This window comes from Brassica napus, chromosome C5 (assembly GCF_020379485.1).
Source record: "Brassica napus cultivar Da-Ae chromosome C5, Da-Ae, whole genome shotgun sequence".
NCBI classification, from domain to species: domain Eukaryota; kingdom Viridiplantae; phylum Streptophyta; class Magnoliopsida; order Brassicales; family Brassicaceae; genus Brassica; species Brassica napus.
This window is the reverse complement of record NC_063448.1, coordinates 16,210,730-16,225,665: the sequence shown is the minus strand read 5'-3', so window position 1 is coordinate 16,225,665 and position 14,936 is coordinate 16,210,730. Positions and strand designations below refer to the sequence as shown.

At 39.5% G+C, this 14,936-nt stretch overlaps 1 pseudogene; it reads left to right on the top strand.

Annotated features, from left to right (window-relative positions):
- Positions 1-10,488: 10,488 nt before the first annotated feature.
- LOC111212159 lies at positions 10,489-13,218 on the top strand (annotated as a pseudogene).
- The last annotated feature ends 1,718 nt before the right edge of the window (positions 13,219-14,936 follow it).

The following is a 14,936-nucleotide window of genomic DNA, read 5'->3' as shown; positions in this document are numbered from 1 at the left end:
CTTTTCGAGTGTTGGGTATCTCGTCTCCGGCTCGGTCATTCTTTTACTTGTGTAAAAGATTGGTTTCTGTTCTTCCCGATCTTCTCGAATGAGCAAGCTGCTGACAGCGGAGGATGTGACGGCTACGTAGAGAGACAATGTGTCGCCGGCTTCTGGCTTTGATAGTACTGGGGGGGGGTCGTGAGGTAGTGCTTGAGTTGATTGAACGCCTCTTCGCATTTTTCGTCCCAGACGAACCTCTTGTTGCCCCTTAGTAGCTCGTAGAAGGGAAGACACTTATCGGTTGATCGCGAGATGAACCCGTTGAGAGCTGCTATGCGTCCGGTTAGTCGCTGTACTTCGCGGCTGTTCTTTGGGCTTGGAAGATCGAGGATCGCCGAGATCTGCTTGGGGTTAGCCTCGATTCCTCGTTGAGTGACAATGTAGCCGAGGAATTCTCCCGAAGTGACACCGAAGGTACACTTGGCCGGGTTGAGCTTCATCCCGTAGTCATTCAAGATCTTGAAGCAGTCGCGTAAGTTGTTTAGGTGATCGTCGGCCTTGAGCGATTTGACTAACATGTCGTCGATGTACACTTCCATGGTGTTGCCTAGCTGATCGGCGAACATTCGGTTGACGAGTCGCTGATAAGTCGCGCCGGCATTCTTTAGCCCGAAGGGCATCACCTTGTAGCAGTAGGTCCCTCTGTCGGTGATGAATGCCGTCTTCTCGCGATCGTCGGGATGCATCAAGATCTGGTTGTATCCCGAGAAAGCGTCCATGAAGGTTAGGAGTTCGTTACCAGCAGTTGATTCGACGAGACGATCGATATGAGGGAGTGGGTAACTGTCCTTTGGGCACGCCTTGTTGAGGTCCGTGAAGTCGACGCATATGCGCCATTTGCCGTTTTTCTTTTTGACGACAACCGGGTTAGCCAACCATTCGGGGTATCGGACTTCGGTTATGAAACCCGCGTCGAGGAGCCTGTTGACTTCTTCATTTACGGCTTTAGATCGTTCTGGACCGAGTTTTCGTCGCTTCTGTCGGATGGGTTTGAACGTCGGATCAACGTGTAGTTCATGAGAGGTAACTGCGGGGTCGATTCCCTTCATGTCGGAAGTCTTCCAGGCGAACGTCGAGGCGTTGTCTTTGATGAAAGAGATGATCCTTGAACATACGTCGTCGGACAGGTAGACGCCAACTCGGATGATTTCGTCGGGTCGGATTCATCAATTGCGACTTTGCGAACTTCCTCCTTCTGAGGGTATATCTTGTTGAGTGGTTTACTGACGGAGTTGACAAGGGAAGCTTGTTGCTGCATCTTTACAGTTGCGATCAGTAGTTCTCTTGCGGCTTGTTGATCGCCCCGAATCGTCTGAGTTTTGCCGTCTTTTCCGGGAAACTTGATGCATTGATGATAAGTCGAAGGGACGGCTTTCATGGAATGCAGCCATGGTGTTCCGAGTATGGCATTATAGGGTGCTTTGGCGCGGATGACGGAGAACTTGACGGTGCGGGTTATACCACCTGCGTAAACTGGAAGGCGAATTGTCCCGATCATTTGCTCCGAGGCTCCGTTGAAGCCGGTGAGCGTGCGAGAGGAAGGCTTCATATCCCTTAAATCAACTCCCATTTTGTCGAGTGTGTCGTGAAAGATGAGATCGACTGAGCTGCCGGTATCAATAAGGACTCTTGCGACCAGACATTCGCCGATGTCAAGGTCGACGAGGAGAGGATCGTTATGTGGCATGTGGACGCCCTTGGTGTCTAGTGCCGAAAAGGTGATCTGGTGATCATTTTCGACTGGAGAAGGCCACTTCTGAGAGGTGGTTGCTTGACGTTTGTAATCTTTGACGGCTCGAACCGAGTCACCGCAAGGTGGTGATCCGCCCATTATGACACTAATGTGCGAGGCTCGGGTAGCTCGCATTGATTCGAGTTGCTTCCTCAAATCGTCAGTTGTGTTCTCGAATGTAGGAATTTCTGCGGGCTGTTTCTTTTTTGACTCAAGACGTCGTCGCAGATCGGACCCTTTCGAACGGTTGAGTTGGATTCGCAGGTCGTCGGCCTTCGAATTGAGCTGGTCACGAAGGTCACCAGTTTGACCGACTCTCCGAGCGTTGCATTTTGAGATGGTCGCACGGAGGTCGGTGGTTCCTGTGTTTTCGTTAGTGGCGCTTTTTCGCTTCAATAGAATGCATAGGTCTTTATCTGCTTTCGAGGGAGCGAGAGACTGCTTATCCTTGCTGTCCAATTTATCACGCAGATCTGGTTGCACTGTCGGGACGTCGTCATCAGAGGAGTCGCAAGGGCGAGAGAGTATGACTTCCACTCATCGCCGGCGACGCGGGTGTTCGTCTTCTGACGAATCGTTGGCGGGGCCGACGTTGTTGATGGGAGTGCGCTCAGAGCTTGCTCCTTCCTCGCTCGGGGCCGTGTTCTTTTGAGACTTCTGTGCCTTCTTCTCCTTGTTCTTACTCCAGCTTTTAGTGTTTTTCGGTGTCGTAGGAGAAGTGGGCATTTGGATTGTCCCATTAGTGATCCCGTCGAAAAACTGCCCGATGAGGACCTTACATTCCTTCGTGTCATGGGAGTCCCTTTTGTGGTAGAGGCACCATTTTTTCGGCTCCTCGGAGTTTGAACTCGCTGGTTCGGTTGGGGTTGATTGCTTCGGAGCGGAGTCTCGATCCAAGTGGTTCCAGCCTTTCTCTCGCGTGATGGCTGCTGATTTTGGAGATTCCTCATCATCGACCGAGCTAACGTAGCCTCGCTTCTGAGTGGTATTTCCACCGGAGGAGTGCTGGCGAGGCTCGGGGCGGGTGTCGTTTGTTCGGGAGGATCGCTGTCTCGCTGCTGCTTCTTTTGCGAACTTTGCTCTGGTGTATTCTTCCATGCGGATAAAGTTGTGCGAACGAGCGATGGCGTCGGAGACAGATTTTGTCGGATATCGGTAAAGATCCTGGCGGAATTTGGAGTCGACGTGCAAGGTGTTCATCAAAGATTTGACGGCGATATGGTCGGGAATATCGATCTTCGAGAAAATAGCTTTGAATTTCTCCATGAAGTCGCGGAGACTTTGGTCGCTGGCGTGAGTGAGGTTCCACAAATCTGACACGGTCGCTTCCTGGTTGGTGAACATGATATAGTTCTTAAGGAAAGCCGTTGAGAGGTCGTGGAAACAGTCGACGGAGTTCTCTCTGAGGCCGGTGAACCAAGTAAGGGCCGGCCCTTCTAGGGTTTCGACGAAGAGTTGGCAAAAGCCGGCGACTTTGTCTTCGTCGGTCAGGTTTGCGCGTCGCATCGCTATGTTGAAAGACGTGACGTGAGTAGAAGGGTCAGAGAGACCTTTGAAGGTTGGAAGACGGAGTTTCTCCATCTTCTGTAGCCGCACGCCGGTAACCTTTTGCGTGAAGGGTGTACGAAGAGATTCCGCGAGTACATGCTCGATTTGGGGCGCGGACGTCGTCACCTGGTGGATCTTAGAATTGATATCGAGGACCGACTGTTTCAACGCGGCTAGTTCGCTTGCGGTGTGCGCGTTGGTGCCGTTACCGGCGCTTTGGTTATCGTTATCCTGCGTAGGTGCCAAGTCGGTGGTTCGCTCTGTGGCGAACAGGTGTCGACGATACTGCGCCGTTGAAGCTTCGGCGTTTGCAGCGAGAGGAGCAAGGATATTTGCTATCGCCGTGATTTGGTCAACTGCCGCATTCTGCGCCGCTTCTTGTAGGGCGAGGCGTGCCAGGATAGTTTCCATAGATGCAGGATGGGGAAGTGGAGTTACTGGTGTAGGCGTAGGTGTCACCTCTGGAGCCGGTGTCACCTCGAGAGCTTCGCGCTCCTCGCTAGACGAAGAACTGTCGTTGCTAACGACCATAATTCTGACGTTACTTTGCTAGTTGCCCCACGGTGGGCGCCAACTGTTTGATCGGAAAACGGTAATAAATAAGATGTGGGTTTAAACAAAGACGTCTTATTAATGGTCGGAGAAAAAACGTTCGGTCGGTTACAAGGGAAAAGAAGAGAGTGCGACCGAAAGGAAGCCGGTGGCTCGATGAGCTACCGGAAAAGTACAACTAACGGCGAGATGAAGCAAAGGTGAAAACCCTAATCTAGCCGCCAAGTGTTAGTCAGTGATTTCGGATCCTTTTCTCGTTGTCTCTCCTTTCCCTTATATAGACGTCCTAATATTTCGTCCTTGACCTAATTTACGCCATCTTGGTGGGCCTCCTCTACTGGGCCGAGAAGCCCGTAGGCGTCCGAGCAGCCGCTGAGCCGAACGTACTTCAGTCGATGATGATCAACTAAAAGTACTCAAGAGTCAAGCCGAGAGACCTGGCTCTCGAGCCGACCGATCGAGCCGTCGCTCTTCCTAATCCGGGCCAGGCCTTCCTATTCCTCGGGCCTTGTGGGATGGTCAAATCCATCCTCTACAAAAGTGTTAGAGCTTAGAAATGTGAAAAGTGAATAAGAGGTCCTTAGTGGTTGAGTGTTCAGAAAAGAATGTTGTTCATTGGGTGAGTGATGTGAGTGTTTTTCATTTTGGGTTATGGGATGAATGAAATGGGTGTAGAATTTGTAATCACTTAGGAATGGGGTAGAATGATGAGAATGAATCTATGTATGCATGAGTTGCTTCTAATCTTAGATAAATTTTGCATAATGATCAAGCTCCTTGTTCTTGAGTGATAACCACCTTGAAATGACAACATTTGAATCCTTCTTTTCATTCATATTAGACCATTGTTTACCTAGCCAAATGATTGAGATCATGTCCCCATTTGTGAGAATTCACCTTGTGTGTGTGTGTGAATCTATGTGAGAGCTGGTTGAAAGACCTTGTTAGTTGATGAGTATTGCAACTTGAGTAGAGGAATAAGAGTATAGATAGGCCTAGAGAAGCTAGAGTATAATAAGGGAGTTGCTAATGCTATTTGCTATGTTTTCTTATGATGTTAGGTTGAAGGCTAGAAAGTGTTTCTTTTGGTTATAAACTCCCAATTTTAAATATCTCCCTCTTGATTGTTTTGAAGTTTACTTGTGGACAAGTAAAGGACTAGTGTGGGGGAGTTGATATCTCATGATTTTCATAAGTTTTAGATTCATCCTTTAGCTTATTATGATCATTTTAGGTTGCATTTAGGTGTTAAATTGTAGTTGCATACATAATTGCATTTGACAGGGTCTAAGATGCACAATTGGAAGTTTTGAAGCTGATTCGGGTGGACCTTTCTGTAAATTCAAGAGTTTTGGTGTCAATTCGTAAATATCTAAAAGAAGAAGGACCATATGTGCAATTTAGCCAAAATTCACCATTGGAGAGACTGTGAGCTTTCTCTTCCTCGACTCCGGAGCTGGACGACGATGGCTGCGGCTTGGAGATGTACTCACGACACCGGAAGCTTGGAATGGACGACGATGGCTGCGGCGGTGGAGGAGCTCGCCGTGCTTGGTCCGGTGACGTCGTAGCTTAGGATCCGGAGATTTGTGGTGGAGCAAAGCGTCGGAGAGAGGCTCAGACTCACAGGCGGTGATGCAGTGGCGATGTCGTGGGTATGGTGAAGCTCGAGGAAGACTAAGAAGAAGAAGTCAAGCTCGAGTCGAAGCGGGTCCATTGTAGCGGGTTGGTAAGGTCGCTCGTTTTGTCACAAGCTCGGGAGCGGCTTGAGGCTCGCGGGATTCCCTTACCCGCGCGATGACGATTGACGCGGAGGGAAGGGCACGCGGGGTCATGTACCCGCTCGCATGAACTGAAGGCGTGGCGATGGCTTGACGCGGGGAAGCTTACGTGGGTTGAGCCCCAAAGATCTTACCCGAGTCGATATTTTACCTTAGTCGAATTTTAATATTTTTAAAGGGCATTTTAGACATTCTAAAGGAAATCATTAGGTTTTCCAAGGACATATAAATACTCTTGTAATCCCAAAGTTGGGGGATTATCTTATTCTCTATCTAATCACAAAAGAACTTTGAGTTGAAAGATCTAATCTTGATCATAAGTTCTTATCTTTGCTTGATTATCTTGCTCTCTAATCATGTTTAACCTTGAATCATCCATGGTTTTGGGGTTATTCATGTCTATTAGTGAGTAGACTAATCTTGGATTCATGGGCTATGGTGATTAAGGGTGATTAGAGAAGATCTAGGGTGTTTAGTGTTAGATTTACTTGTTTCCTTGCTTGTTGAGGGTTCTCAATGCTATTTTAGTCATGTTCATACTAAAATAGATCTCTAGGCATTTCATGCCCACAAGGTGTATGATGAAATGCCTGAACCAACTCTTCAATGCTTTTAGCTTGCTTTACCTAAGAGATTAGTTGCTAAAGGAGTTAAGATTGCTATTAGACTTGTTCTCCATGTTTGTTTTAGTAACATTCAACCTAACAGATTAGATGCTTGAGTTGCTTTACCAAAAGAACATTCATCTAGAGATAGAGCTTGTTTAGCTTAGTGTCTAGGCATAAGGAAAGTGTTTGATTGATACCTTGCCACCCTTAGATTGGATCTACATCACCCAAGATCAAATGCCTAGCCCCATGAGTCCTCTTGCTTCAAATTGAGAAAGAAAGATCATTACTTTATTGCATTAGCTTACTAGTTCTTAGTTCATACCATCTTAAAACCGGATCGCACTTAGCTTAAGCATGAACTTGCATTCCCTTTGCTTTAGAATCACTTAGGATTGGTTCGACAATCTTTTATATTACATTGATTTGATCTTAGACCCATGAAAAGTCTTGCATCAGATATACATTGTCATAAGTACAATCTATATATATAAAAAAATGTTTGCCTCCCTCCTGTTGCGCCACCTCAGCATCCATGTCACAAAGTCGAGTCCTGAGAAGCCGACACGTGTCCCTTCTATTAATACTCTGCGTTTCATTTATAGAGTGGGCTGCTGCTTTCAGTTTTGTTATAGAGTTGAGCCAAAACTGAAAACATTGTCGAAGCCCAATATTGACAATCTTGCAATCATCTATTTTTAAGGTTCATGATATTCTTCAAACTCTGATTTGTTAAACCGACCATGGAGTTTCGGATAGGTTATGAGAGACCAATTTTATGGCTAATCTTTGGTAAAAGCTGTCATTTGTGTTGATTTGTATGTATTCCTTCTCGACGGCAAAGGGAAACCGGACGGTTAAGGGATGCATTCAATGTTGCCATTGACAACCTTCTTAATTACCCACCCTTCCATGTTTCTTCATTCAATGAATATCTTTTTTCTTCCAGTCGGTGAATCTTCTGCTATAAAAGGTGAGTTTGGAACCCGTGAACATCATCATTTCATTCCACACAACCATAAAAAAAAATTCTTTGAGCAGAATGTTAAAAAAGAAGGAAGAGAGGCGTACATGAGTCTCACTGGAAGAGCCTAAGCTTGATGGTCCAAGTTCGCCAGAAAATAAATTGGAAGCTCAGGTCTCGAACCTTGATTTGGTTGGTCAGACTGTTGTTCTCAAAGAAGTCGACGAGAGTTACAGGAGAGTTACAGGTCGGGATCGACATCTGAGTCAAATCTAGAAAGGAGAGCTTTGATCGATTAAGGAGGTATGAGTGAGATTCGCGAATCTCTCTCAAGCTGACTCAACCGAATATGGATGTGCTTACCACGGAGATAAAATCGTCGGAGGAATACAAAAATTAGCGACGGGTGACGCATCGGGATCGACTGGATTTTTGACCATCCGGTAAGTCGGGCCTCTATAGACATGACAACAACGGAGTCGCTGATATTGTCATCGCAACAAAATCAGATAAGGAATAAGAAGCTTAGCTTAATTCAATCTCAGATGGAGATTAAAGATTGTTGGAGATGATTAGATTTGGAGTTCTGTTGAGACAAAACAGTGGCAACGGATTTGGTGCTAGGATGAGCTTGGAGGTTAACGAAGATGAGGAAAAGATTAGGTATGAAGAATAGAGGAAGACGATTGCTCAAAAAAAAAAAAGAATAGAGGAAGACAAAGGAGATTTTGTTTGATTCTTGGTGTCGAAAGAGAAAAAAAAATTAGGTTAGAGTTGGTCAGGTGACTGTTGGTGGGCCTCGGCTCTAGCTTTATTACATCAGCCCACTCGAAAGCCCACTTCTAGATACCTGCACAAAGACGAGTTTGTTAATTTTGTACGTGAAAATAGAAAAATATGATGCAAGTCATACGAGTTTACGAACTTTAAAAGATATATGTTTCTCTTTAAAAGATATTTAAAACATATAGGTCGTACTTTCATAAAGCACATATATGTCTCTCTTTAAAAGATATTTAAAACAGGTTCACATTTCATCAAATCAAAGTCTACGGAAATTTTAAATAAGTGAATATGTCAGTTTTCTTTTAAATCATTAAAATCAAACCAACAAAATATTAAGAAAAACCACAACAGATAATTGGAAAACATATAAACTAGATATAACAAAAAAAAACATAAGAACAAAAAAAAGAAAAAAGTTTGTATTAATATAAACAAAAAGATTTATTCAAATAAATGTGTTAAAAAAACTCATGAATTCCAAAACAAAATTAACCATAGATTCTATACTGATATAATCATAATTTTTTTATATATTTGCATGGCCAGAAGTATAGATGTAATACAAAAAAAATGACAAAATAAATAAAAGTATAAATAAATTAAGATAACCTAAAACAAAACGAATCAATAGATATATATGCAACACCAAAATAAGTTTAATTATAAAATTTAGTTAATAGCAACAAGATGGGATTGAGTTCCTGAAATTAAACAATTTTAACACATAAAATAAAAAAATATAACAAAAGTTATAAAAACAAAAATAATAAGAAAATTATTCCCGCGCGTAGCTCCATTAAAAATATATATTTGAAATTTTGAAATTTCTTTTGGAGATGTTCTTAACACGAAACAATTGGTTTTGATTCGTACTCCATTATATGTTCATCTTTTAAATAATAATAACATAACTATTATATATAACTTTTATATAAACATAAACAAATCATCTTTTAAAAAATGTATTCATCTTTCATATTTTTTTTCAATTTCAATATTTTGATGTTTTCATTGAATTACAGATAAAGATAATATACTATCATCAAATTCAACACACATTATATATCAAATAATTTAATAAAGTAGGTAAAATTTAACTAATATATAGTATCATAAAGTTAATTTTTTTTTTTGAACAACATAATCAACTATTGTAACATAAACAAAATATATATTATCACATATAATCCCTCCTCACCTAAAACTTTATAAAAGACAAAACTCATTATCATATACATCTCTTGGAAATGAAAACTTAAAACATAAAACACAAAATCATACAAAATAATAACCTAGATCACAAGTAAATAGGGCGGGCCGATCTTAGTTTCCTATATTTTCATGCGAATTTATGACAAAATATATTCTGCATTGGTTATACTTATGTTCTGTTTTTTTTTTGTCTGCAAGCTAAAGATTTATGTTGTTCATATTTACGGTTTGATATGATAAAATATTTATGGAGTTATTTAAGGTATTTTCTGATCTCATATTGATAACATTAACATATATACATATACATATATATATATATATATATATATATATATATATATGTATATATATATATATATATATGTGTGTGTAATGAGAAACTGTTGATTCAATCTAAAAGTTGGTGATTGGTTTGAAATACAGTAGAACATCTATAAATTAATAATGTTGGGACTTAGAAATTTTATTAATTTATAGAAATATTAATTTACAAAATTTTCTTTATTTAGATTATTATTTTAAGGTATATTTATTTTAAGATAAGAAAAACATTTGATTTTAGTGTATAGACATTAATTGTTATTTTTTAAAAAATTTGACATTTATATTAATTTTATTATATTATTTGGGGTATATAATATATATTGCATAGAAGAACTTAAATGTGGTTTTAGATATAATATTACTAAATCTTATCAAAAATATATGAAATGTTAAGAAAATATAAAAATAATTCTATTGTGAATATAAAACTAACAATATAATAATAGGTTCTTAGTTATATAAAATATGTATACATATAAATTATTAATTTATAATTTTAATGGGACCATATATTAATATAGAATTTTCTAAAAAATTATTAAGTTCTTGTTATGATTCCGTTTGTTGGGTTTTCGATCACCTCCTTTCGCCTTCTTTACCTCCATCGAAACGAGAAAGTTTCCAGATCCATCACATTAAACATGTTATTAACTACTTTAGCCACGATCTACACTTCAATGTGTGTGAATCTTCTTAGAGGCCGTGTATAAAAACAAATGCTTTCCTCTTCTCAAAACCATCATCTCTCTCTCTTTCTCTCTCTCCTTGGAGGGTTTCTCTGAGATTCTAAGTTTTAGGTGTTGTTGTACAGAATTGTAACTGTTTATGTATCTGACCGGGAGCATTCAGAGCTAGATGCGGCGGTGTTGGGCCGTTCCACGAAGCAACAGGTCTTGAATCGCTTCATCTCGACGGCTGCATTTTCGGCAACTAACGATGCTAACTCCCGAGAAACCCGGTGGTGGTTTCAGGTCGTTGCTTGAGCTTCCACCTACACAAGCAGTGGAGCTTCTCCATTTCTCTGATTCGTCGTCATCTTTTTTCCAAGCACTGGCCGGTACCGGAATCGGTTTAGATATCTCTCCACCGCAGCTTCTGGACATTGACTTTTCCTTCTAACTCAGCCCTCTTGGAGCGAGCAGCTCACTTCTCGGTACATGTACGAACGCACCACTGAGAAGCTTGCAGACGATGAAGAAGCCGAGACGCTCTTGTGGCGTTTGCTGAGTTTGAAGAGCAATGCAAGGAGCCGGAACGTGCTAGGTTTATCTACAAGTTTTCTCTTGATCATATTCCTACATGGAGAGCTGATGATTTGTATAAAAAGTTTGTGGCATTTGAGAAACAGTATGGTGGTAAGGAAGAGATTGAGGACGCCACTGCTGGGAAGAGGAGGTTTCAGTATGAAGATGAAGTGAGGAAGAACCCTTTGAACTATGATTCTTGGTTTGATTACGTTAGGCTTGAAGAACCGTGGGGAACAAAGATAGGGTAAGAGAGAGATCTATGATAGGGATATTGCTAATATGTCACCTGCTGAAGAGAAATGATACTAGCAAAAATACATTTTTCTCTGGTGAATTTATTCCTTTTCAGTTTGGTTTTGGCAATAATGCATAATCGATTTAGCTAGAATTGGAATGTTGCCTTCTTATGTAGTTATGTGAATCATGCTTTGGATAAGAAAGTTAACTTTTTAAACTGAGTTGTTAGAGTTTGATCATGGTTTGCATAAGTATTTCTTTAACAGTGAAAGCTATTGTTGTTTGTCTTTTATTAACATATTTGGTTCTGCGATTTTAACTATAATGCAGAATTCTTTTAGAATGTTGGGTTCATGGTTTGCGTAAGATGTTGATCATACTACGCATAAGAAGGTTAATATGGGTTTGGGTGTGGTTGATTTAGTCAGATATTAGCTCTTATTGAGTTTTAAGCTGCACATTCAGGTCAGAAATTGATCTATTGAAACAGATTGTTGCATTCTGTGGAAAGCTATTGTTGTTTTTTTCTTGAAACAAGTGGAAAGCTATTGTTGTTTGTTTGTCTTTTATTAGCATATTTTGTTCTGCGATTTACTGAAACATTGACACTGATATAACTGATTGGTGTAGGGTTAACTATGCATTGTATGGAGAGACTGAAACAGAAGATGTATACAGGTACGCCAAAGCCTACCTGTTATGAAACTTGTGAAGTTACTTTCATTTGTGTTTCACTCTAGCATTTTAGTTTGACTGTCTGTATTCGTCTTACCAAACATTACAGATAATGTCTCGAGCTTATCTCCCACTCCAAATTTTCCTTTGTCAAAATATGGTTGCTTGCTGCTCAGATATGTGGAAACGCTATTAGGAAATCTCCAAAAAAAGATAAGGTAAGCATAAAATGTGTTTGAACGTTATATGTTTCATTGCTCTCATTTAACATACTTACTTTTGGTTATATTGAGTGGTCTACAGAGAATTGCTATGCTTGGAGAAAATACGCTGAGCTAGAGAGGTCTCTTGCTGAGACTGAACGATCTAGAGTTATCTTTGAGCTTGCAATATCTCAGCCAGCACTTGACATACCCGAACTGCTATGGAAGGTAAAATATTCTGTCCAACAGATTCAACGAAGTAAAATATTCCTCAGACTTTTGAATCGATTGGATCATTGAAACGCTATATTTTTCTGTGTGGCAGGCGTACATAGATTTTGAGATAGCATAAGGAGAATTAGAGAGGACACGAGCTTTATATGAGCGACTCTTGGACCCGCACAAAGCATTACAAGGTGTGGCGGTGTGGGTTAGTTTTGCAAATTTTGAAGCTTCTGCTGCGGAACAAGAAGAAGACTAGGAAGAGGAAGACCAAGAAGAAATAGATGCTATTGAACTCAAGAAAGAGTGCATCAGACGTGTCAGAGGTAACTTTAAAACTACATGTTATGTGAATTTTGATTATAACCGTGAGACATGTTTTAACTGTTTTTCTCTCTCTCTCTATTTTCTTTCTTCTGCTCAGCTATTTTCGAGAGAGCAACCAGCTACTACAAAGACTCTGCACCAGAGTTGAAAGAAGCATGAGCTACACTATTGGAAGATTGGCTTAACATGGAGAAAAACTTTGGTAATCTCGGGGATGTGAGTGTGGTACAATCTAAGCTCCCGAAGAAGCTCAGGAAAAGAAATTAAACCAATCACTAGAGATGATGGGTCTACAGAGTACGTTTTTCAGTACATATATCATTTCTCAAGTTTGATATCTTTTGATTTTGATGATCGAAGGCTTATTGTGAACATTTTGTTGGAATCTTTTGCAGGTATGAAGGGTACATTGATTACCTATATCCAGAAGAATCACAGACAACAAATCTCAAGATTCTTGAAGCTGCTTACAAGTGGAAGAAGCAGAAGCTTGCAGCTTCTGAGGAGGATTGCGATTATTACCAAGTTTCTTTTAAGTTATATCAAAAATGTGAGTTGATGTTTTGTATACTTTCTTAGTTCTCTGTACATTGCCACTCATCATTTATGATTATGCTGTTATCTTTTTGTTTGTGTTAGCAAAAAAAAAATCGATGTTATTTTAGTTCGGTTTGGCATTAGACCTTTAGGTTTTCTTTTTTCGATTTAGAAAATATGGGACAATCAGGAGTCTAAATTCCGTTTATTATTTCTGATTTTTTTTGGGTTTGTGAGTGGTGAAACTTAAAAGGGAAATGCACCCTCAAGCTGAAGCCGGTGAATTTTTTTTTGTAATTATTAATCCACCAGTTTAAAAAGGAAAGAATATACAACTAATTTTCTTGGATTGTAAGACCATGATTAACCCGGATTCTTAAGGTGAAGTTCTTAGCTTCGGTTAAGAACTGTTTCTTAGCTTTTAAGTAAGAAAAGCTAAGAACTGACTCTTAGATAAGAGATATAAGAGTCGGTTTTTAGCCGAAAAGTATAAAAAAAATAAAAAAACAAAAAAATGTCAAATCATAAGTTAAGAACCCCAAATTAAGAACCCGGTTTAATCATGCTCTTAGTGGTGAACCAAAAAGCATGAGAACATGACATGAAAACCCTATCCGTGTGAATAAAACACACAAAAAAGAGAAAAAAAAATGAAATAGAATTCTTAAATGGAAAAATCCATGGATTCATAATTGTATTTTGAGTGAAGATTTAGGATTAGGTATAATGATGTGGGATCAGTGTATGTTGATTGGTTTCTTAATTAGTACTATGACTTAACCTACATTTATCGCAGTTTTATTTAATTTTGATCTAAAATTTAAAACTTTGTATGAAAATTGTTGTAAGTGTATAGAGTTTTATCAAATATGGAATTCATTATAAATAAATTTGTGGTATGCATTTCATTTAACATAATATATGCATTTAACATAATATTTGCGTTTCATAACACTTGGTATGAATTTGATTGAATTCACTCACTTTTTTGTGTGTTTGTGGTTTTGATGATGAGTTAAGGTAGCTGAGGTAGCTGAGAAAGGACATGTTAAACCTTCAAATTATTTTGATTTCCATGGGAATATTATTATAGGTATTGTAACTAAAGAAGGTATTTTTTCCCATGCTAAATGATTCAGTGAACTCTCTCTGTAAATTGTTTGGTGTTTTTTTTAACTTTTAATACTGACTCAGTTTTTCTTTCATGAACTCCTGGAATCAAAGGTAGTCAATATTTTGATGTTGTAACAAATCTTAACATCCTCAAAAAGATTTGAATGCTTCAAGGCTAATAGACTAAAAGTAGAATTTTAGATATTGATTTTTAGCATGAATCTTTCTATAACTATAACACTCCAACCAAGATGACTTTATATAGCTAAATTGTCACACAATATACTGTGTCACAAATACAAATTTCATCAGATCTTTAACCTCAGGAAATTAGTCATCCCACATAAAAACAGAGACAACATTCCGCGCGAAACGCGGACCGACCTTAGTATTTATAAATAATAATGCCTTCAATGTGACACGTATATGTTAGTGGCAAAGTATTATGGCTTTGTTGATTTTAATTGAACTTATACTTGTATTCATTGTGAATAATGTTTTGTTTGATGCCACGGTTTATCTTATGCCCAGAGAATTCTCAGAGAATTCTGGTTGTATGTGTTGTGTCCTATAAAAATACACGGGTTTGTTACAAATATTTCTGGAGATAATATGGATCAATTAAAGCATGTCAAACCTAATTTTAATCTTCCCAATATAATGAATATGTTTTTGATTAGGTTGGGTTGCTGTGTCTTTGTTACTGATGCTATTTCTATGTTTTTGTTCTAATTATTGGCTTTGTAATGCATGGAAAACATGTTTACATTTACAACTGATATCAAGGCCAAAAGTTTCTTGCGAAAGAACAGAGGAGAAATAA